We start from the raw sequence: 27270 nt of genomic DNA, 5'->3' as shown, positions 1-27270 counted from the left end.
ATATACATGAACTTATAAGAATGGTATAATATTCTGATCGAAATCGCATGAATTTGCAAATTTTATTTAATTTCTATACATCGAACCAAACGACGTTGGAAAACGAATAACAAAAAGCATAAAAAGGCATATTCAGTCATTCTTGTTGGCTTACCCGTTCGCTACAATCAGATTAAGAATTATGAATTATGAATTCAGTCTATGACATCGAATATAGTATTCAGAATTAAAAACAAAATACGTGTACATTTCTTTTGGGGTACATCGTATATAAAAAATGAAAAGGTTTGTCTGTATCAGCTGATTACATGCACGCTATGAAATTAATATCTGTGAAATTTACTTTAGTAGTAAATATTGTATAGTATTTCCTGCAAGGGATTCAACGCTTTCAATGAAACATGACGCAATCTTTTTTTGATCTTTGTTGGACCTCCCTGCTTTTAGCTAACCAACATATCTAGAAAAAACCTTTTAGAAGGGAGACAAAATCATAAGAAGTAAATAAATAAGTACAATCTCACCGATTTTACTGATCTTAATACTTAATTCTTAAACCGCCAAAATCAATATTCAATGAACAAAATTAATGTGGTACAATTGTTCATAAAAGAATGCATTAATCGTTATAGTCCAATAATTCGATTTTGGCTTAAAAATTACGTAATCAGCACATAAAGGAAAAAATGGCGTCATATGGCGTCACTTCTGATTGACTAATATAACAGCTACATGAATTCAGAGAAAAAGGTCCCCAAATGAATTCGGAAGTTTAAAAAGCTGTAGTTGTAAATTGAGTTATAAGGATTGGTTTAATAGATTTTTTATGTTATACAGATATAACACAAAATAATATGAGTGTACTCTGTTCATAAACTGCTTCGAATATACTCAGATATTTGTGTTATATCTCCATAACATATACATGTAATATATTCAAGTTAGTCCTTAACATATAAAGACTACGAAAATGTACTTTTCTTGGATGAAAGAGTCCTCTGAGCTATACATGAAGAGTCAATTACATGAGCTTGTACATATCTACTGAATGTATTTGATAAACGCACGTTTTTGCTTGATCTACACTGCACATAAGATATATATATATATGTTCTATTTTATATATTTTTAGCATACATTTTTGTCAATTTATGCTGTTAAAACATAATGGAACTTTTATATACTTTTACTGATATGAACTCTGCGTTTTAACTTGTTCTCTTTCCTTGACTCAAACCCATGTGGGTCGAGTACTGCCATTATTTCCCTAACCAGCCTCCTAAAAAACAGATTTGTAAACTCATAACAATAGTTTTAATAAGCATACTCTTTTCCCGAATCTTTTTGCCTTTTTGCTGCATGCAAATTGTCATTAAGCTCAATTCATATAGCTCAATTCATATTTACAAAGTTATCATTTTCATAGTGCAAGATCGAGTAGTAATATCATTACCAAGAGAAATAAGACCCCTCGCGCGCTTTCAACCGGGCCATCGAAAGTAATTTGTATAAGTTGTATAACTTGATTCGCAAATCGATATAAAATAAATAAAATTCATATAAGAGAAATAGAGAATTACCTATATAAGTAAATGTCGAATAAGTCTTATTTTGCGAGCTCGTCCTATATCATGGAGATGTTACGCTGCTTTCTAAGTTTTATTTACACTGTGCATTTAAGTCATTTTGACATATGGTTTGCTGACCTATTATAGAACGTATCATATTCAGTACAGCAAAATTTACATATAAGAATATTAGTCAAATTTACATCACAAAGACCCGAATAAATAATGGTTAAAAGGGTTAAAATCACACAAAAAACACAAAAAAAAACTTACGTTACGTTTATGTCGTGTCTGGATTCTAATAAATGACGTATAATTTTGTGTGTGTATCCCAGTCGGTGGTAATGTCGTATAATTTCTTCTACCTCTGAAATGTGATATTAATGGAATTTATGGAAATTGTGGAAGTGTTTGCATTACATCAAATTAGACATAAATTTCCAACTATAGATGTATGAAATATGGAACATTCACCGTTTGAAAAAAATCATATTCATTGTCAAAAAAACCCACGTACGTATAGAGATGTACATGCATTGCCATATATCACAATTCGTTGAAGTCAGATATGTTTCTGCATGTAAACCAATTTTAAGTCCTGCATATCGTAAATTGGAGACAAATTTGTGACATTTCATATTTACGATACAGTACAACACAAAGGTAAAGTATATTCAAATATGTAGGTTAGTATTTTCGAAAAATTGATTTACTTTGAGTCCGAATCTTCGACCTTGACCCTGTTAATAGGACGTTAATTTAATCAATCAAACTAAATCAAAATCAAATCCGGATATAATTTTTGTTCCAATATGTCCAGTCTTATCCTTTACATCGTGTTAGGTGTCTAATCCTGAACTCTCTTAGAACTATATAGCCCAATGCTTTATCGAGTGAGCTAACTGGTCACTTACTGTAATATTGTAGCACAAAACAAACACTTTTCTTCTGCTTATTAAGAGTTTTGCAAACAAATCTCGGTGTCTTCTCGCCCGTGAAAATATATCGGGTAGATACCTGTACAAGGTTGACCGATCGCGAATGACCCATGAGTATATTTTACCACTGTGACCTTAAATGTAGGTATCGCCCATTTATAAAAAAGAAATCTTTTAACGATCTGAATAATTTTTTATTTGTCAAAAACAAAAATAACCCTTTTTTGTTCAGAAAACGATCCTTCGAATTTCCTATTTTTACACCAGATATTGCTAAGAAAAGGTGTTTTTTATGTTGATTTAAAAAGAAATTCTGCAAAAAGCCACCCAGATATTATCATAATTATTTATTAAATTATATGTTATTTCAATAGCGAAATTGCGTAAATACTTGAAACAATCCAGTGATACCATCACAGTTTACATAGGGAAAAAAGGGAAAAAACTGCATTTTTGATTCGAACTCGAACATAAACACTATCTCAAGATAACTTTTCGTACGAGTTACCTCCCTTCCGCAAACGTATGGTAAACGTTTGATGATATCTTCCATTATATGTAAATGAGCTGTACCACTGCCATGCAACACATTTTTTATATAACATAAATTATACTGCAGGTTGGGAGGGCGGGATACTAGGTAGAAACGCAAGTCAGCTGAACTCCAATTTGTCTCTGATAAAGTAATTGGCTAATATCTGTGAAAACCACTCTAGTTATCATTGCACTGTTACTGGAAAATCTGGAGTTTCTTATAGTCTGCTGTCTGGAATACTTTTTATCCTAATTGATTAATCTTAATATAGTCCCCTTCAAAATTTGCGTAACTTCCTAAATGCAAAATTTTGGTGTATACGACTTAGCATGCCTCTCTTATGAAATCACTCTGGCATTGGTATTAGTTAATGTTTTGGTGCAAGTTGTAAAATACTCTTATCCCTAAACGTGACATTGATTTCTTCATAGTTATAGAATTACAATGTATAAATATTGTAATTCCACTGATAAGTATGGACAACTAATTGAAGAGAGAAAACGTAGAAGCCCAAGAGCCAATTTGTTCTTTACTTTTCTTTTACAACTAACATTACTCTTGATATACGAATACATATAGCTGCATGTTATTGATATATAGGCAGTCATTTAGAGAGACGCAAGATTTCGAGAATTATAACAGTTGCAAAGGACAAAATTACCTATCTGATGTAAAGTGGTGTATGTCTCACCAAAAAATACCTTAACTGACTGTGAACATAGAAACCCCTTCATATCACAACCCATTTTACTAACTAAACTCACTCATCACCATGACTTTATTCAGAATGCCCCATGTAAATACATTGTACACCCGTTTAACTCGTATATCGCTATTTAACTTATATTATGTAGTCCGCGTAATTTATTGACTATATACATGAACTTATAAGAATGGTATAATATTCTGATCGAAATCGCATGAATTTGCAAATTTTATTTAATTTCTATACATCGAACCAAACGACGTTGGAATACGAATAACAAAAAGCATAAAAAGGCATATTCAGTCATTCTTGTTGGCTTACCCGTTCGCTACAATCAGATTAAGAATTATGAATTATGAATTCAGTCTATGACATCGAATATAGTATTCAGAATTAAAAACAAAATACGTGTACATTTCTTTTGGGGTACATCGTATATAAAAAATGAAAAGGTTTGTCTGTATCAGCTGATTACATGCACGCTATGAAATTAATATTTGTGAAATTTACTTTAGTAGTAAATATTGTATAGTATTTCCTGCAAGGGATTCAACGCTTTCAATGAAACATGACGCAATCTTTTTTTGATCTTTGTTGGACCTCCCTGCTTTTAGCTAACCAACATATCTAGAAAACCTTTTAGAAGGGAGACAAAATCATAAGAAGTAAATAAATAAGTACAATCTCACCGATTTTACTGATCTTAATACTTAATTCTTAAACCGCCAAAATCAATATTCAATGAACAAAATTAATGTGGTACAATTGTTCATAAAAGAATGCATTAATCGTTATAGTCCAATAATTCGATTTTGGCTTAAAAATTACGTAATCAGCACATAAAGGAAAAAATGGCGTCATATGGCGTCACTTCTGATTGACTAATATAACAGCTACATGAATTCAGAGAAAAAGGTCCCCAAATGAATTCGGAAGTTTAAAAAAGCTGTAGTTGTAAATTGAGTTATAAGGATTGGTTTAATAGATTTTTTATGTTATACAGATATAACACAAAATAATATGAGTGTACTCTGTTCATAAACTGCTTCGAATATACTCAGATATTTGTGTTATATCTCCATAACATATACATGTAATATATTCAAGTTAGTCCTTAACATATAAAGACTACGAAAATGTACTTTTCTTGGATGAAAGAGTCCTCTGAGCTATACATGAAGAGTCAATTACATGAGCTTGTACATATCTACTGAATGTATTTGATAAACGCACGTTTTTGCTTGATCTACACTGCACATAAGATATATATATATATATGTTCTATTTTATATATTTTTAGCATACATTTTTGTCAATTTATGCTGTTAAAACATAATGGAACTTTTATATACTTTTACTGATATGAACTCTGCGTTTTAACTTGTTCTCTTTCCTTGACTCAAACCCATGTGGGTCGAGTACTGCCATTATTTCCCTAACCAGCCTCCTAAAAACAGATTTGTAAACTCATAACAATAGTTTTAATAAGCATACTCTTTTCCCGAATCTTTTTGCCTTTTTGCTGCATGCAAATTGTCATTAAGCTCAATTCATATTTACAAAGTTATCATTTTCATAGTGCAAGATCGAGTAGTAATATCATTACCAAGAGAAATAAGACCCCTCGCGCGCTTTCAACCGGGCCATCGAAAGTAATTTGTATAAGTTGTATAACTTGATTCGCAAATCGATATAAAATAAATAAAATTCATATAAGAGAAATAGAGAATTACCTATATAAGTAAATGTCGAATAAGTCTTATTTTGCGAGCTCGTCCTATATCATGGAGATGTTACGCTGCTTTCTAAGTTTTATTTACACTGTGCATTTAAGTCATTTTGACATATGGTTTGCTGACCTATTATAGAACGTATCATATTCAGTACAGCAAAATTTACATATAAGAATATTAGTCAAATTTACATCACAAAGACCCGAATAAATAATGGTTAAAAGGGTTAAATCACACAAAAACACAAAAAAAAAACTTACGTTACGTTTATGTCGTGTCTGGATTCTAATAAATGACGTATAATTTTGTGTGTGTATCCCAGTCGGTGGTAATGTCGTATAATTTCTTCTACCTCTGAAATGTGATATTAATGGAATTTATGGAAATTGTGGAAGTGTTTGCATTACATCAAATTAGACATAAATTTCCAACTATAGATGTATGAAATATGGAACATTCACCGTTTGAAAAAAATCATATTCATTGTCAAAAAAAAACCACGTACGTATAGAGATGTACATGCATTGCCATATATCACAATTCGTTGAAGTCAGATATGTTTCTGCATGTAAACCAATTTTAAGTCCTGCATATCGTAAATTGGAGACAAATTTGTGACATTTCATATTTACGATACAGTACAACACAAAGGTAAAGTATATTCAAATATGTAGGTTAGTATTTTCGAAAAATTGATTTACTTTGAGTCCGAATCTTCGACCTTGACCCTGTTAATAGGACGTTAATTTAATCAATCAAACTAAATCAAAATCAAATCCGGATATAATTTTTGTTCCAATATGTCCAGTCTTATCCTTTACATCGTGTTAGGTGTCTAATCCTGAACTCTCTTAGAACTATATAGCCCAATGCTTTATCGAGTGAGCTAACTGGTCACTTACTGTAATATTGTAGCACAAAACACTTTTCTTCTGCTTATTAAGAGTTTTGCAAACAAATCTCGGTGTCTTCTCGCCCGTGAAAATATATCGGGTAGATACCTGTACAAGGTTGACCGATCGCGAATGACCCATGAGTATATTTTACCACTGTGACCTTAAATGTAGGTATCGCCCATTTATAAAAAAGAAATCTTTTAACGATCTGAATAATTTTTTATTTGTCAAAAACAAAAATAACCCTTTTTGTTCAGAAAACGATCCTTCGAATTTCCTATTTTTACACCAGATATTGCTAAGAAAAGGTGTTTTTTATGTTGATTTAAAAAGAAATTCTGCAAAAAGCCACCCAGATATTATCATAATTATTTATTAAATTATATGTTATTTCAATAGCGAAATTGCGTAAATACTTGAAACAATCCAGTGATACCATCACAGTTTACATAGGGAAAAAAGGGAAAAAACTGCATTTTTGATTCGAACTCGAACATAAACACTATCTCAAGATAACTTTTCGTACGAGTTACCTCCCTTCCGCAAACGTATGGTAAACGTTTGATGATATCTTCCATTATATGTAAATGAGCTGTACCACTGCCATGCAACACATTTTTTATATAACATAAATTATACTGCAGGTTGGGAGGGCGGGATACTAGGTAGAAACGCAAGTCAGCTGAACTCCAATTTGTCTCTGATAAAGTAATTGGCTAATATCTGTGAAAACCACTCTAGTTATCATTGCACTGTTACTGGAAAATCTGGAGTTTCTTATAGTCTGCTGTCTGGAATACTTTTTATCCTAATTGATTAATCTTAATATAGTCCCCTTCAAAATTTGCGTAACTTCCTAAATGCAAAATTTTGGTGTATACGACTTAGCATGCCTCTCTTATGAAATCACTCTGGCATTGGTATTAGTTAATGTTTTGGTGCAAGTTGTAAAATACTCTTATCCCTAAACGTGACATTGATTTCTTCATAGTTATAGAATTACAATGTATAAATATTGTAATTCCACTGATAAGTATGGACAACTAATTGAAGAGAGAAAACGTAGAAGCCCAAGAGCCAATTTGTTCTTTACTTTTCTTTTACAACTAACATTACTCTTGATATACGAATACATATAGCTGCATGTTATTGATATATAGGCAGTCATTTAGAGAGACGCAAGATTTCGAGAATTATAACAGTTGCAAAGGACAAAATTACCTATCTGATGTAAAGTGGTGTATGTCTCACCAAAACATACCTTAACTGACTGTGAACATAGAAACCCCTTCATATCACAACCCATTTTACTACTAAACTCACTCATCACCATGACTTTATTCAGAATGCCCCATGTAAATACATTGTACACCCGTTTAACTCGTATATCGCTATTTAACTTATATTATGTAGTCCGCGTAATTTATTGACTATATACATGAACTTATAAGAATGGTATAATATTCTGATCGAAATCGCATGAATTTGCAAATTTTATTTAATTTCTATACATCGAACCAAACGGCGTTGGAAAACGAATAACAAAAAGCATAAAAAGGCATATTCAGCCATTCTTGTTGGCTTACCCGTTCGCTACAATCAGATTAAGAATTATGAATTATGAATTCAGTCTATGACATCGAATATAGTATTCAGAATTAAAAACAAAATACGTGTACATTTCTTTTGGGGTACATCGTATATAAAAATGAAAAGGTTTGTCTGTATCAGCTGATTACATGCACGCTATGAAATTAATATTTGTGAAATTTACTTTAGTAGTAAATATTGTATAGTATTTCCTGCAAGGGATTCAACGCTTTCAATGAAACATGACGCAATCTTTTTTTGATCTTTGTTGGACCTCCCTGCTTTTAGCTAACCAACATATCTAGAAAACCTTTTAGAAGGGAGACAAAATCATAAGAAGTAAATAAATAAGTACAATCTCACCGATTTTACTGATCTTAATACTTAATTCTTAAACCGCCAAAATCAATATTCAATGAACAAAATTAATGTGGTACAATTGTTCATAAAAGAATGCATTAATCGTTATAGTCCAATAATTCGATTTTGGCTTAAAAATTACGTAATCAGCACATAAAGGAAAAAATGGCGTCATATGGCGTCACTTCTGATTGACTAATATAACAGCTACATGAATTCAGAGAAAAAGGTCCCCAAATGAATTCGGAAGTTTAAAAAGCTGTAGTTGTAAATTGAGTTATAAGGATTGGTTTAATAGATTTTTTTATGTTATACAGATATAACACAAAATAATATGAGTGTACTCTGTTCATAAACTGCTTCGAATATACTCAGATATTTGTGTTATATCTCCATAACATATACATGTAATATATTCAAGTTAGTCCTTAACATATAAAGACTACGAAAATGTACTTTTCTTGGATGAAAGAGTCCTCTGAGCTATACATGAAGAGTCAATTACATGAGCTTGTACATATCTACTGAATGTATTTGATAAACGCACGTTTTTGCTTGATCTACACTGCACATAATATATATATATATATATATATGTTCTATTTTATATATTTTTAGCATACATTTTTGTCAATTTATGCTGTTAAAACATAATGGAACTTTTATATACTTTTACTGATATGAACTCTGCGTTTTAACTTGTTCTCTTTCCTTGACTCAAACCCATGTGGGTCGAGTACTGCCATTATTTCCCTAACCAGCCTCCTAAAAACAGATTTGTAAACTCATAACAATAGTTTTAATAAGCATACTCTTTTCCCGAATCTTTTTGCCTTTTTGCTGCATGCAAATTGTCATTAAGCTCAATTCATATTTACAAAGTTATCATTTTCATAGTGCAAGATCGAGTAGTAATATCATTACCAAGAGAAATAAGACCCCTCGCGCGCTTTCAACCGGGCCATCGAAAGTAATTTGTATAAGTTGTATAACTTGATTCGCAAATCGATATAAAATAAATAAAATTCATATAAGAGAAATAGAGAATTACCTATATAAGTAAATGTCGAATAAGTCTTATTTTGCGAGCTCGTCCTATATCATGGAGATGTTACGCTGCTTTCTAAGTTTTATTTACACTGTGCATTTAAGTCATTTTGACATATGGTTTGCTGACCTATTATAGAACGTATCATATTCAGAACAGCAAAATTTACATATAAGAATATTAGTCAAATTTACATCACAAAGACCCGAATAAATAATGGTTAAAAGGGTTAAATCACACAAAAAACACAAAAAAAACTTACGTTACGTTTATGTCGTGTCTGGATTCTAATAAATGACGTATAATTTTGTGTGTGTATCCCAGTCGGTGGTAATGTCGTATAATTTCTTCTACCTCTGAAATGTGATATTAATGGAATTTATGGAAATTGTGGAAGTGTTTGCATTACATCAAATTAGACATAAATTTCCAACTATAGATGTATGAAATATGGAACATTCACCGTTTGAAAAAAAATCATATTCATTGTCAAAAAAACCACGTACGTATAGAGATGTACATGCATTGCCATATATCACAATTCGTTGAAGTCAGATATGTTTCTGCATGTAAACCAATTTTAAGTCCTGCATATCGTAAATTGGAGACAAATTTGTGACATTTCATATTTACGATACAGTACAACACAAAGGTAAAGTATATTCAAATATGTAGGTTAGTATTTTCGAAAAATTGATTTACTTTGAGTCCGAATCTTCGACCTTGACCCTGTTAATAGGACGTTAATTTAATCAATCAAACTAAATCAAAATCAAATCCGGATATAATTTTTGTTCCAATATGTCCAGTCTTATCCTTTACATCGTGTTAGGTGTCTAATCCTGAACTCTCTTAGAACTATATAGCCCAATGCTTTATCGAGTGAGCTAACTGGTCACTTACTGTAATATTGTAGCACAAAACACTTTTCTTCTGCTTATTAAGAGTTTTGCAAACAAATCTCGGTGTCTTATCGCCCGTGAAAATATATCGGGTAGATAGCTGCACAAGGTTGACCGATCGCGAATGACCCATGAGTATATTTTACCACTGTGACCTTAAATGTAGGTATCGCCCATTTATAAAAAAGAAATCTTTTAACGATCTGAATAATTTTTTATTTGTCAAAAACAAAAATAACCCTTTTTGTTCAGAAAACGATCCTTCGAATTTCCTATTTTTACACCAGATATTGCTAAGAAATGTGTTTTTTATGTTGATTTAAAAAGAAATTCTGCAAAAAGCCACCCAGATATTATCATAATTATTTATTAAATTATATGTTATTTCAATAGCGAAATTGCGTAAATACTTGAAACAATCCAGTGATACCATCACAGTTTACATAGGGAAAAAAGGGAAAAAACTGCATTTTTGATTCGAACTCGAACATAAACACTATCTCAAGATAACTTTTCGTACGAGTTACCTCCCTTCCGCAAACGTATGGTAAACGTTTGATGATATCTTCCATTATATGTAAATGAGCTGTACCACTGCCATGCAACACATTTTTTATATAACATAAATTATACTGCAGGTTGGGAGGGCGGGATACTAGGTAGAAACGCAAGTCAGCTGAACTCCAATTTGTCTCTGATAAAGTAATTGGCTAATATCTGTGAAAACCACTCTAGTTATCATTGCACTGTTACTGGAAAATAAATCTGGAGTTTCTTATAGTCTGCTGTCTGGAATACTTTTTATCCTAATTGATTAATCTTAATATAGTCCCCTTCAAAATTTGCGTAACTTCCTAAATGCAAAATTTTGGTGTATACGACTTAGCATGCCTCTCTTATGAAATCACTCTGGCATTGGTATTAGTTAATGTTTTGGTGCAAGTTGTAAAATACTCTTATCCCTAAACGTGACATTGATTTCTTCATAGTTATAGAATTACAATGTATAAAATATTGTAATTCCACTGATAAGTATGGACAACTAATTGAAGAGAGAAAACGTAGAAGCCCAAGAGCCAATTTGTTCTTTACTTTTCTTTTACAACTAACATTACTCTTGATATACGAATACATATAGCTGCATGTTATTGATATATAGGCAGTCATTTAGAGAGACGCAAGATTTCGAGAATTATAACAGTTGCAAAGGACAAAATTACCTATCTGATGTAAAGTGGTGTATGTCTCACCAAAACATACCTTAACTGACTGTGAACATAGAAACCCCTTCATATCACAACCCATTTTACTACTAAACTCACTCATCACCATGACTTTATTCAGAATGCCCCATGTAAATACATTGTACACCCGTTTAACTCGTATATCGCTATTTAACTTATATTATGTAGTCCGCGTAATTTATTGACTATATACATGTACTTATAAGAATGGTATAATATTCTGATCGAAATCGCATGAATTTGCAAATTTTATTTAATTTCTATACATCGAACCAAACGACGTTGGAAAACGAATAACAAAAAGCATAAAAAGGCATATTCAGTCATTCTTGTTGGCTTACCCGTTCGCTACAATCAGATTAAGAATTATGAATTATGAATTCAGTCTATGACATCGAATATAGTATTCAGAATTAAAAACAAAATACGTGTACATTTCTTTTGGGGTACATCGTATATAAAAAATGAAAAGGTTTGTCTGTATCAGCTGATTACATGCACGCTATGAAATTAATATTTGTGAAATTTACTTTAGTAGTAAATATTGTATAGTATTTCCTGCAAGGGATTCAACGCTTTCAATGAAACATGACGCAATCTTTTTTTGATCTTTGTTGGACCTCCCTGCTTTTAGCTAACCAACATATCTAGAAAACCTTTTAGAAGGGAGACAAAATCATAAGAAGTAAATAAATAAGTACAATCTCACCGATTTTACTGATCTTAATACTTAATTCTTAAACCGCCAAAATCAATATTCAATGAACAAAATTAATGTGGTACAATTGTTCATAAAAGAATGCATTAATCGTTATAGTCCAATAATTCGATTTTGGCTTAAAAATTACGTAATCAGCACATAAAGGAAAAAATGGCGTCATATGGCGTCACTTCTGATTGACTAATATAACAGCTACATGAATTCAGAGAAAAAGGTCCCCAAATGAATTCGGAAGTTTAAAAAGCTGTAGTTGTAAATTGAGTTATAAGGATTGGTTTAATAGATTTTTTATGTTATACAGATATAACACAAAATAATATGAGTGTACTCTGTTCATAAACTGCTTCGAATATACTCAGATATTTGTGTTATATCTCCATAACATATACATGTAATATATTCAAGTTAGTCCTTAACATATAAAGACTACGAAAATGTACTTTTCTTGGATGAAAGAGTCCTCTGAGCTATACATGAAGAGTCAATTACATGAGCTTGTACATATCTACTGAATGTATTTGATAAACGCACGTTTTTGCTTGATCTACACTGCACATAAGATATATATATATATATGTTCTATTTTATATATTTTTAGCATACATTTTTGTCAATTTATGCTGTTAAAACATAATGGAACTTTTATATACTTTTACTGATATGAACTCTGCGTTTTAACTTGTTCTCTTTCCTTGACTCAAACCCATGTGGGTCGAGTGTACTGCCATTATTTCCCTAACCAGCCTCCTAAAAACAGATTTGTAAACTCATAACAATAGTTTTAATAAGCATACTCTTTTCCCGAATCTTTTTGCCTTTTTGCTGCATGCAAATTGTCATTAAGCTCAATTCATATTTACAAAGTTATCATTTTCATAGTGCAAGATCGAGTAGTAATATCATTACCAAGAGAAATAAGACCCCTCGCGCGCTTTCAACCGGGCCATCGAAAGTAATTTGTATAAGTTGTATAACTTGATTCGCAAATCGATATAAAATAAATAAAATTCATATAAGAGAAATAGAGAATTACCTATATAAGTAAATGTCGAATAAGTCTTATTTTGCGAGCTCGTCCTATATCATGGAGATGTTACGCTGCTTTCTAAGTTTTATTTACACTGTGCATTTAAGTCATTTTGACATATGGTTTGCTGACCTATTATAGAACGTATCATATTCAGTACAGCAAAATTTACATATAAGAATATTAGTCAAATTTACATCACAAAGACCCGAATAAATAATGGTTAAAAGGGTTAAATCACACAAAAACACAAAAAAAACTTACGTTACGTTTATGTCGTGTCTGGATTCTAATAAATGACGTATAATTTTGTGTGTGTATCCCAGTCGGTGGTAATGTCGTATAATTTCTTCTACCTCTGAAATGTGATATTAATGGAATTTATGGAAATTGTGGAAGTGTTTGCATTACATCAAATTAGACATAAATTTCCAACTATAGATGTATGAAATATGGAACATTCACCGTTTGAAAAAAATCATATTCATTGTCAAAAAAAACCACGTACGTATAGAGATGTACATGCATTGCCATATATCACAATTCGTTGAAGTCAGATATGTTTCTGCATGTAAACCAATTTTAAGTCCTGCATATCGTAAATTGGAGACAAATTTGTGACATTTCATATTTACGATACAGTACAACACAAAGGTAAAGTATATTCAAATATGTAGGTTAGTATTTTCGAAAAATTGATTTACTTTGAGTCCGAATCTTCGACCTTGACCCTGTTAATAGGACGTTAATTTAATCAATCAAACTAAATCAAAATCAAATCCGGATATAATTTTTGTTCCAATATGTCCAGTCTTATCCTTTACATCGTGTTAGGTGTCTAATCCTGAACTCTCTTAGAACTATATAGCCCAATGCTTTATCGAGTGAGCTAACTGGTCACTTACTGTAATATTGTAGCACAAAACACTTTTCTTCTGCTTATTAAGAGTTTTGCAAACAAATCTCCGTCGGTGTCTTCTCGCCCGTGAAAATATATCGGGTAGATACCTGTACAAGGTTGACCGATCGCGAATGACCCATGAGTATATTTTACCACTGTGACCTTAAATGTAGGTATCGCCCATTTATAAAAAAGAAATCTTTTAACGATCTGAATAATTTTTTATTTGTCAAAAACAAAAATAACCCTTTTTGTTCAGAAAACGATCCTTCGAATTTCCTATTTTTACACCAGATATTGCTAAGAAAAGGTGTTTTTTATGTTGATTTAAAAAGAAATTCTGCAAAAAGCCACCCAGATATTATCATAATTATTTATTAAATTATATGTTATTTCAATAGCGAAATTGCGTAAATACTTGAAACAATCCAGTGATACCATCACAGTTTACATAGGGAAAAAAGGGAAAAAACTGCATTTTTGATTCGAACTCGAACATAAACACTATCTCAAGATAACTTTTCGTACGAGTTACCTCCCTTCCGCAAACGTATGGTAAACGTTTGATGATATTTTCCATTATATGTAAATGAGCTGTACCACTGCCATGCAACACATTTTTTATATAACATAAATTATACTGCAGGTTGGGAGGGCGGGATACTAGGTAGAAACGCAAGTCAGCTGAACTCCAATTTGTCTCTGATAAAGTAATTGGCTAATATCTGTGAAAACCACTCTAGTTATCATTGCACTGTTACTGGAAAATCTGGAGTTTCTTATAGTCTGCTGTCTGGAATACTTTTTATCCTAATTGATTAATCTTAATATAGTCCCCTTCAAAATTTGCGTAACTTCCTAAATGCAAAATTTTGGTGTATACGACTTAGCATGCCTCTCTTATGAAATCACTCTGGCATTGGTATTAGTTAATGTTTTGGTGCAAGTTGTAAAATACTCTTATCCCTAAACGTGACATTGATTTCTTCATAGTTATAGAATTACAATGTATAAATATTGTAATTCCACTGATAAGTATGGACAACTAATTGAAGAGAGAAAACGTAGAAGCCCAAGAGCCAATTTGTTCTTTACTTTTCTTTTACAACTAACATTACTCTTGATATACGAATACATATAGCTGCATGTTATTGATATATAGGCAGTCATTTAGAGAGACGCAAGATTTCGAGAATTATAACAGTTGCAAAGGACAAAATTACCTATCTGATGTAAAGTGGTGTATGTCTCACCAAAACATACCTTAACTGACTCTGTGAACATAGAAACCCCTTCATATCACAACCCATTTTACTACTAAACTCACTCATCACCATGACTTTATTCAGAATGCCCCATGTAAATACATTGTACACCCGTTTAACTCGTATATCGCTATTTAACTTATATTATGTAGTCCGCGTAATTTATTGACTATATACATGAACTTATAAGAATGGTATAATATTCTGATCGAAATCGCATGAATTTGCAAATTTTATTTAATTTCTATACATCGAACCAAACGACGTTGGAAAACGAATAACAAAAAGCATAAAAAGGCATATTCAGTCATTCTTGTTGGCTTACCCGTTCGCTACAATCAGATTAAGAATTATGAATTATGAATTCAGTCTATGACATCGAATATAGTATTCAGAATTAAAAACAAAATACGTGTACATTTCTTTTGGGGTACATCGTATATAAAAAATGAAAAGGTTTGTCTGTATCAGCTGATTACATGCACGCTATGAAATTAATATTTGTGAAATTTACTTTAGTAGTAAATATTGTATAGTATTTCCTGCAAGGGATTCAACGCTTTCAATGAAACATGACGCAATCTTTTTTTGATCTTTGTTGGACCTCCCTGCTTTTAGCTAACCAACATATCTAGAAAACCTTTTAGAAGGGAGACAAAATCATAAGAAGTAAATAAATAAGTACAATCTCACCGATTTTACTGATCTTAATACTTAATTCTTAAACCGCCAAAATCAATATTCAATGAACAAAATTAATGTGGTACAATTGTTCATAAAAGAATGCATTAATCGTTATAGTCCAATAATTCGATTTTGGCTTAAAAATTACGTAATCAGCACATAAAGGAAAAAATGGCGTCATATGGCGTCACTTCTGATTGACTAATATAACAGCTACATGAATTCCGAGAAAAAGGTCCCCAAATGAATTCGGAAGTTTAAAAAGCTGTAGTTGTAAATTGAGTTATAAGGATTGGTTTAATAGATTTTTTATGTTATACAGATATAACACAAAATAATATGAGTGTACTCTGTTCATAAACTGCTTCGAATATACTCAGATATTTGTGTTATATCTCCATAACATATACATGTAATATATTCAAGTTAGTCCTTAACATATAAAGACTACGAAAATGTACTTTTCTTGGATGAAAGAGTCCTCTGAGCTATACATGAAGAGTCAATTACATGAGCTTGTACATATCTACTGAATGTATTTGATAAACGCACGTTTTTGCTTGATCTACACTGCACATAAGATATATATATATATGTTCTATTTTATATATTTTTAGCATACATTTTTGTCAATTTATGCTGTTAAAACATAATGGAACTTTTATATACTTTTACTGATATGAACTCTGCGTTTTAACTTGTTCTCTTTCCTTGACTCAAACCCATGTGGGTCGAGTACTGCCATTATTTCCCTAACCAGCCTCCTAAAAACAGATTTGTAAACTCATAACAATAGTTTTAATAAGCATACTCTTTTCCCGAATCTTTTTGCCTTTTTGCTGCATGCAAATTGTCATTAAGCTCAATTCATATTTACAAAGTTATCATTTTCATAGTGCAAGATCGAGTAGTAATATCATTACCAAGAGAAATAAGACCCCTCGCGCGCTTTCAACCGGGCCATCGAAAGTAATTTGTATAAGTTGTATAACTTGATTCGCAAATCGATATAAAATAAATAAAATTCATATAAGAGAAATAGAGAATTACCTATATAAGTAAATGTCGAATAAGTCTTATTTTGCGAGCTCGTCCTATATCATGGAGATGTTACGCTGCTTTCTAAGTTTTATTTACACTGTGCATTTAAGTCATTTTGACATATGGTTTGCTGACCTATTATAGAACGTATCATATTCAGTACAGCAAAATTTACATATAAGAATATTAGTCAAATTTACATCACAAAGATCCGAATAAATAATGGTTAAAAGGGTTAAATCACACAAAAACACAAAAAAAACTTACGTTACGTTTATGTCGTGTCTGGATTCTAATAAATGACGTATAATTTTGTGTGTGTATCCCAGTCGGTGGTAATGTCGTATAATTTCTTCTACCTCTGAAATGTGATATTAATGGAATTTATGGAAATTGTGGAAGTGTTTGCATTACATCAAATTAGACATAAATTTCCAACTATAGATGTATGAAATATGGAACCTTCACCGTTTGAAAAAAATCATATTCATTGTCAAAAAAAACCACGTACGTATAGAGATGTACATGCATTGCCATATATCACAATTCGTTGAAGTCAGATATGTTTCTGCATGTAAACCAATTTTAAGTCCTGCATATCGTAAATTGGAGACAAATTTGTGACATTTCATATTTACGATACAGTACAACACAAAGGTAAAGTATATTCAAATATGTAGGTTAGTATTTTTCGAAAAATTGATTTACTTTGAGTCCGAATCTTCGACCTTGACCCTGTTAATAGGACGTTAATTTAATCAATCAAACTAAATCAAAATCAAATCCGGATATAATTTTTGTTCCAATATGTCCAGTCTTATCCTTTACATCGTGTTAGGTGTCTAATCCTGAACTCTCTTAGAACTATATAGCCCAATGCTTTATCGAGTGAGCTAACTGGTCACTTACTGTAATATTGTAGCACAAAACAAACACTTTTCTTCTGCTTATTAAGAGTTTTGCAAACAAATCTCGGTGTCTTCTCGCCCGTGAAAATATATCGGGTAGATACCTGTACAAGGTTGACCGATCGCGAATGACCCATGAGTATATTTTACCACTGTGACCTTAAATGTAGGTATCGCCCATTTATAAAAAAAGAAATCTTTTAACGATCTGAATAATTTTTTATTTGTCAAAAACAAAAATAACCCTTTTTGTTCAGAAAACGATCCTTCGAATTTCCTATTTTTACACCAGATATTGCTAAGAAAAGGTGTTTTTTATGTTGATTTAAAAAGAAATTCTGCAAAAAGCCACCCAGATATTATCATAATTATTTATTAAATTATATGTTATTTCAATAGCGAAATTGCGTAAATACTTGAAACAATCCAGTGATACCATCACAGTTTACATAGGGAAAAAAGGGAAAAAAACTGCATTTTTGATTCGAACTCGAACATAAACACTATCTCAAGATAACTTTTCGTACGAGTTACCTCCCTTCCGCAAACGTATGGTAAACGTTTGATGATATCTTCCATTATATGTAAATGAGCTGTACCACTGCCATGCAACACATTTTTTATATATAACATAAATTATACTGCAGGTTTGGAGGGCGGGATACTAGGTAGAAACGCAAGTCAGCTGAACTCCAATTTGTCTCTGATAAAGTAATTGGCTAATATCTGTGAAAACCACTCTAGTTATCATTGCACTGTTACTGGAAAATCTGGAGTTTCTTATAGTCTGCTGTCTGGAATACTTTTTATCCTAATTGATTAATCTTAATATAGTCCCCTTCAAAATTTGCGTAACTTCCTAAATGCAAAATTTTGGTGTATACGACTTAGCATGCCTCTCTTATGAAATCACTCTGGCATTGGTATTAGTTAATGTTTTGGTGCAAGTTGTAAAATACTCTTATCCCTAAACGTGACATTGATTTCTTCATAGTTATAGAATTACAATGTATAAATATTGTAATTCCACTGATAAGTATGGACAACTAATTGAAGAGAGAAAACGTAGAAGCCCAAGAGCCAATTTGTTCTTTACTTTTCTTTTACAACTAACATTACTCTTGATATACGAATACATATAGCTGCATGTTATTGATATATAGGCAGTCATTTAGAGAGACGCAAGATTTCGAGAATTATAACAGTTGCAAAGGACAAAATTACCTATCTGATGTAAAGTGGTGTATGTCTCACCAAAACATACCTTAACTGACTGTGAACATAGAAACCCCTTCATATCACAACCCATTTTACTACTAAACTCACTCATCACCATGACTTTATTCAGAATGCCCCATGTAAATACATTGTACACCCGTTTAACTCGTATATCGCTATTTAACTTATATTATGTAGTCCGCGTAATTTATTGACTATATACATGAACTTATAAGAATGGTATAATATTCTGATCGAAATCGCATGAATTTGCAAATTTTATTTAATTTCTATACATCGAACCAAACGACGTTGGAAAACGAATAACAAAAAACATAAAAAGGCATATTCAGTCATTCTTGTTGGCTTACCCGTTCGCTACAATCAGATTAAGAATTATGAATTATGAATTCAGTCTATGACATCGAATATAGTATTCAGAATTAAAAACAAAATACGTGTACATTTCTTTTGGGGTACATCGTATATAAAAAATGAAAAGGTTTGTCTGTATCAGCTGATTACATGCACGCTATGAAATTAATATTTGTGAAATTTACTTTAGTAGTAAATATTGTATAGTATTTCCTGCAAGGGATTCAACGCTTTCAATGAAACATGACGCAATCTTTTTTTGATCTTTGTTGGACCTCCCTGCTTTTAGCTAACCAACATATCTAGAAAACCTTTTAGAAGGGAGACAAAATCATAAGAAGTAAATAAATAAGTACAATCTCACCGATTTTACTGATCTTAATACTTAATTCTTAAACCGCCAAAATCAATATTCAATGAACAAAATTAATGTGGTACAATTGTTCATAAAAGAATGCATTAATCGTTATAGTCCAATAATTCGATTTTGGCTTAAAAATTACGTAATCAGCACATAAAGGAAAAAATGGCGTCATATGGCGTCACTTCTGATTGACTAATATAACAGCTACATGAATTCAGAGAAAAAGGTCCCCAAATGAATTCGGAAGTTTAAAAAGCTGTAGTTGTAAATTGAGTTATAAGGATTGGTTTAATAGATTTTTTATGTTATACAGATATAACACAAAATAATATGAGTGTACTCTGTTCATAAACTGCTTCGAATATACTCAGATATTTGTGTTATATCTCCATAACATATACATGTAATATATTCAAGTTAGTCCTTAACATATAAAGACTACGAAAATGTACTTTTCTTGGATGAAAGAGTCCTCTGAGCTATACATGAAGAGTCAATTACATGAGCTTGTACATATCTACTGAATGTATTTGATAAACGCACGTTTTTGCTTGATCTACACTGCACATAAGATATATATATATATGTTCTTTTTTATATATTTTTAGCATACATTTTTGTCAATTTATGCTGTTAAAACATAATGGAACTTTTATATACTTTTACTGATATGAACTCTGCGTTTTAACTTGTTCTCTTTCCTTGACTCAAACCCATGTGGGTCGAGTACTGCCATTATTTCCCTAACCAGCCTCCTAAAAACAGATTTGTAAACTCATAACAATAGTTTTAATAAGCATACTCTTTTCCCGAATCTTTTTGCCTTTTTGCTGCATGCAAATTGTCATTAAGCTCAATTCATATTTACAAAGTTATCATTTTCATAGTGCAAGATCGAGTAGTAATATCATTACCAAGAGAAATAAGACCCCTCGCGCGCTTTCAACCGGGCCATCGAAAGTAATTTGTATAAGTTGTATAACTTGATTCGCAAATCGATATAAAATAAATAAAATTCATATAAGAGAAATAGAGAATTACCTATATAAGTAAATGTCGAATAAGTCTTATTTTGCGAGCTCGTCCTATATCATGGAGATGTTACGCTGCTTTCTAAGTTTTATTTACACTGTGCATTTAAGTCATTTTGACATATGGTTTGCTGACCTATTATAGAACGTATCATATTCAGTACAGCAAAATTTACATATAAGAATATTAGTCAAATTTACATCACAAAGACCCGAATAAATAATGGTTAAAAGGGTTAAATCACACAAAAACACAAAAAAAACTTACGTTACGTTAATGTCGTGTCTGGATTCTAATAAATGACGTATAATTTTGTGTGTGTATCCCAGTCGGTGGTAATGTCGTATAATTTCTTCTACCTCTGAAATGTGATATTAATGGAATTTATGGAAATAGTGGAAGTGTTTGCATTACATCAAATTAGACATAAATTTCCAACTATAGATGTATGAAATATGGAACATTCACCGTTTGAAAAAAATCATATTCATTGTCAAAAAAAACCACGTACGTATAGAGATGTACATGCATTGCCATATATCACAATTCGTTGAAGTCAGATATGTTTCTGCATGTAAACCAATTTTAAGTCCTGCATATCGTAAATTGGAGACAAATTTGTGACATTTCATATTTACGATACAGTACAACACAAAGGTAAAGTATATTCAAATATGTAGGTTAGTATTTTCGAAAAATTGATTTACTTTGAGTCCGAATCTTCGACCTTGACCCTGTTAATAGGACGTTAATTTAATCAATCAAACTAAATCAAAATCAAATCCGGATATAATTTTTGTTCCAATATGTCCAGTCTTATCCTTTACATCGTGTTAGGTGTCTAATCCTGAACTCTCTTAGAACTATATAGCCCAATGCTTTATCGAGTGAGCTAACTGGTCACTTACTGTAATATTGTAGCACAAAACACTTTTCTTCTGCTTATTAAGAGTTTTGCAAACAAATCTCGGTGTCTTCTCGCCCGTGAAAATATATCGGGTAGATACCTGTACAAGGTTGACCGATCGCGAATGACCCATGAGTATATTTTACCACTGTGACCTTAAATGTAGGTATCGCCCATTTATAAAAAAGAAATCTTTTAACGATCTGAATAATTTTTTATTTGTAACGCGATTCCAAATAAGATGAAACTATTTCACCTTTCCCATTTAAGCCATTAAGAAGCGATTTTGAGTCATTTCCTACTTTTTTCGAAATTGGGATACTTTGAGGAAAGGATATTGCTATATGTTTGCCTTTTCCTTGTCTTCACATGTAGCATATTCCCTACAATGTCTTATTTTTCTACATTGTCTTGCCTTTCAATGTAGCGTATTCCCTACATCGTCTGATATATTGAGATGCAAAGTTACATGGGGTTTCAATGTAGCGAATTCCCTACATCACACATTTTTCTGAAAACGTTCGAAAGATTCATATATATGGATCTTCAATGTAGGGGATTTCCTACTTCGTACAATTTTTTGAAAACGTCCGAAAGATTCAGAAACCTTGCGTTCAAATGTAGCGAATCCCCTACGTCCGAAAGGTTCAGATACATGTACCTTGCGTTTCAATGTAGCGAATCCCCTACATCGTTTCAAAAATTTGGATGCAAAGATCCCTGGCCTATCAATGTAGCGAATTCCCTACGTCGTCTGAAATAATGAGGTATATATATGCTTGGCCTCTCAATGTAGGGAATTCCCTACATTCTCAATGTAGGGAATTCCCTACATTGTGTATCTTTTTGAAAATGGCCGTTAAGTTCATATACCGTGCGCTTCAATGTAGCGAATTCCCTACGTCGTCTGAAATATTGAGATGCAAAAAAAAACATTGTCTTTCAATGTAGCGAATTGGCTACATCGTACTAAACGCCTGAAAGGTTCATATACATAGATTTTCAATGTTGGGAATTCCCTACATCGTTTTAAAAATGGAGATGCAAAGATCCCTGGCCTCTCAATGTAGCGAATTCCCTACATCGTACAAGTTTCGAAAAATGTCCGAATTAATCATACACATGTATATTTATTCCTCGAAAGTAGTGATCTGTCTCTCTCAAGGTAGGGACTATTCTATATTATATAAATGTTAACGTATGCGATATATAAAAAATACACATAACGCAAACACAGTGTCTACTGTACATTTAATATTTTTATTCAGTTAGGAGACATTCAGTTTTTATTCTAGTGGCGGATAAAAGCAAAGTGGTTGCGTTACTTTACCGACCGCTGACTTTATTGCTAGTCTATATTATTCAACTACATTTGTCCGAACCATAATTGTGAGAACGGATACGAACACTAACTAATAGATGTATATGTTTCCACCTGAATCTGTCTAATTAGGAACCCGACATAAATATTTCGGAACGGAACGGTACTTTAATATACACATACATGTATGTATTGATATGTTCTGGCTGATTTTATCGGCATGACAATTTGGTAGAAAACATTTACAGGTATAATCCCAATGGTATCGGTAATGTTTAACTGAAATTCACTTGGCCAGGCACACACTCCCAATGGGGCACATTGACATGGGTTTTAGAAACAAAATATATACCTAACTTTGTTGTTGTATATTGGTAACTAGTTATCATATTTGAACACAAAGAGCTATATTGCATGCCTGCACACGAAGGAAGCAAAACTCATTTCACAATAAGTCTTATTACATTGCTTGTATCTGTATGCGTAGTCTTATTAAAAGGTAACGGCTTTATCAAATGCTTTCATCTACTAACATTGTTTTATAATGTTAAGGTATCTACACAGGTATATAGAATATATGGAGATTAGCAAAGTATATGTGTTCAGAAAAGTAAGCATAAAATCGCAATGTTTTGTTTTGTTGGAACCCCCTTTACTCGAAGTTGAAATTTGATTTTGTTTAAACTAAAACATCATGATCAGCTGTTGTTTTTTTCTAGTAGTAGAAACGGAATGAAAATTGTTTTTTTTTGTTTTGTGTTTCACAATAAGAGTTTTACTGTCTTCCGAAAAGTTCAATGGCACGATACACATATTGTATTTCTAATCAAAATTATATGAGTCTCTTTTCCAAACATTCTCTTCAAGGTTTTTCATTACTCTTCCCTCAGCTTTTGTTTTCTTTGGTGACCAAGTTTGTTGTTATCGAGTTGTATTCCACAATAATGATCTCTGAAAGATAAAAAGATAGATTATCCTATATTTCATACAGAACTGGACTAAATGCGTTTATAATATTTACTAAATAAAAAACCCAAAGGAAACTTTGCCTAGGTCATTTGCAAATATATTTGCTTCTCATGATAGATCTGTCCAATGATGTGAAACATTAGTTCAACCGGGTTATCTGACCGCAACCATCCTGGCCGGTTTATGATATCTTATACAGCTGTATTGCTCGTTCTAATGAAATACACATATATATACGGTGTGTCCCAAAAGACATGTCCCGTCTTAAACAGACAATAACAAACTTTTGCAATACGAAACCTTTATTTTTAATGCAAAATGTTTTTGAGAGCATGAGTATCCTAATTTAACTTATTGTATGTGTGATAACGTCATAATGGAAATTATGGCGTCATCGATATTGTCACGATCCAATGACCTTCCATCAACATGAAGATTCAGGCTGAAATTATTGAAGTCTACTATGCGACCGAGAAAAAGATAGTTTGCCAGGTTGTTATATATCGCTATACAAAGCAGGTTATTACCGTTCTTATATGTATGATATAAACATCAAATCCTCCTTCTATTGAAACACCTATTTTTTATTATCATTATCATTATCTTATTTTCTCCGTATTGGAACCGAATAATAAAATAATGTTCCATTTCAATTCTATGGCTCAAAATCATCACTATTCTGATTGTTGTACTGGCAAAATTTAATGACCACCAAAGACATCATTTCTGAAAAATTTAGATTTTTGTCTCCCAGATTTATGTTTAAGACATTTTTGGTATTTAGCTCTGTACCTCTGTACACATAAACTTAGTGGAACACAGCTGCTTGCAATGTTTGTTTCATTTTATTGTGATAAGTGATACGTCAAATCTGAGAACTATTGTTTTATTATAATTTTCTAAAGGGGGAGTTCAAATATGTAACAATACTATTTAGATATAAACAAATGGTATTTATGTATTTTACTCTGTTTATACTCCATTTTCGTCTAAAACGAGAAAAACAAGGTCACCATTACGTAGAAACATTCAGATTATTACAACTATCAGCTTGAAATTACAAATCAATTTCAGAGTTCCCAAAATTTATAATACTTCGATTACCGTTTTCTAATTCTTACGCAGATTAACAGTTACCCTAAGCGCATGGCAGCAAATACAGTACTGAATAGATCACGAATTTTGTCCATTTTCAAAATATTATTTATTTTGAATAGCTTTTATGTCAGATATTTTTGGATATAATCTAAGATGTGCAAAATGAGTCAGTTGTTGGTTACAGATGTACGTCTAACACAATGAATTATGACTTCTTTACGATACAAAAACATTCTCTTAAAACAACACGTACATTGTAAAGAACGACATATGTATCTTTAACAAGTACTTATTGATATATTTGGTCGTATATGAGCTGTGGCCTGCAGTGATAATGATAGATCTCGGTACCAGCGAACCATATCAATAATATTAATAGCAAATTTATTTAAACTTGATACCTCATTGAGCCAATAGCTCATCTCGCATGTGGTCGACAAAGGGGGTCTGGTGAGGTAGTTCATATTATATGCTTATGTATATAGTGTTATTAACAGCTTTCCTCGTGTATAACAGAAACACGATACGTTGAAATCTATAATCTATTCAGATATATTAATCTATGCAGCACTTCGCCTAGCTAAATGTACAAAAATTGAAAGCGATTAATAATTGTAAAAATACAAACATAAATATCTTTGACCTGTGAAACAATACGAATCCGTTTTTAAAGTCGAAATATACAATGGACGAGTGTACGTTTGTCGGAATAATCGATTGTATAGCGGGGATGTACATGCACTTATTTTTTGTTTTGTTTCTATCAGTCGCAATACTGTGGCTTGTACTTTTAAGGATTTGAACGGAAACGTTCTGTGAAGTACGTGCCATATTTTCTGATCTCTGATACAGTTTAACCGGTAGCGTTGCGGAGTGGAAATACATAACAAATATCAATCATGAAGTATCGACATCAATATTGAGTTACTGGTTTTCATTCTACTGCTTATACATTTGTATAGGCACATCTATTCGTAATACTGGCATTACACACAATCACATATCGAAATAGCCAAATTAAAACATGTGATAGGATTTCAAATAAACAAAAACGTCCGAGGGGTTATACTGTTTACCAGTTATCATTTTATACACCTATTTTCTGTTACATAAATGTTAAAAAAACATATCTAACTTAAAAACATAACAATGTTCAAATGGTATATTTAAAATGTATTGTTATAAAATCTAAAAATAATTCATCTAGAACACTGTGTTACCTTGAAAGAATCCACATCACTGTTTCTTTTCATTGTCTTAATCCTCCTTTTTTGTTTTCCACAAAGGATTAGATTCCTCTCATTTAAATCCGAATTCATTACTTGTCTTGTTTTTTCTTCACTTTTAACGAACGTAATCCGATTACGTTCGTTACTATCACTATCCTTCTTTAACACCCACCGTCGTATACATGTACGTATGTGAACGCGGTACATGTAAACCTCGTACACACATATGTAGATACACCGATGCATGCGTCCAGTGGTGTTTTACTTGTTGGCCAATCACACAGGAAGATTAATAAGCACATTTTCGTAGGCTCTACAAAATGGTTGGTCAATTGTTACACAATTGCCTTTAAGTGCTATTTAATCATCTCATGTTAACCGCCAGAAAACATTCATACGTTGTCATGAATCTTTTCGACAAATTTATTTATACAGTACCCATATGCAGTTTTCTAATAAAGCTTATCTACATTTGCAATTGTATTCCTTACTACAAAATACATGTCCGACCGCTCACCGTATGCTGTTTTCTTGCACAACGTAATCAAATTCAAACTTATTGGATACAATAATTACAAATATTTCACTCAACATTCAAAAATTAATATTCGAAAAACACATACAACATTATAATATTTCATCAGCGGTCGTGTAAAATACATACACTCACAATAGAAGTCCCTATTACAT

The 27270-nt window shown here is 31.9% G+C and overlaps 1 long non-coding RNA gene across 1 annotated transcript; it reads right to left on the bottom strand.

Moving 5' to 3' along the window:
* Positions 1–23204: 23204 nt before the first annotated feature.
* On the bottom strand, positions 23205–26823 carry LOC138312339 (uncharacterized). The gene is made up of 2 exons (XR_011206924.1): positions 26572–26823; positions 23205–24235 (listed from the first exon to the last, which is right to left on the bottom strand). It is a non-coding gene; the product is annotated as an uncharacterized lncRNA (long non-coding RNA).
* Positions 26824–27270: the final 447 nt, after the last annotated feature.

The sequence above is a fragment of the Argopecten irradians genome, unplaced genomic scaffold (assembly GCF_041381155.1).
Source record: "Argopecten irradians isolate NY unplaced genomic scaffold, Ai_NY scaffold_0281, whole genome shotgun sequence".
NCBI lineage: Eukaryota > Metazoa > Mollusca > Bivalvia > Pectinida > Pectinidae > Argopecten > Argopecten irradians.
The sequence above is the reverse complement of the archived record's forward strand: the minus strand, read 5'-3'. Positions and strand labels throughout refer to the sequence as shown.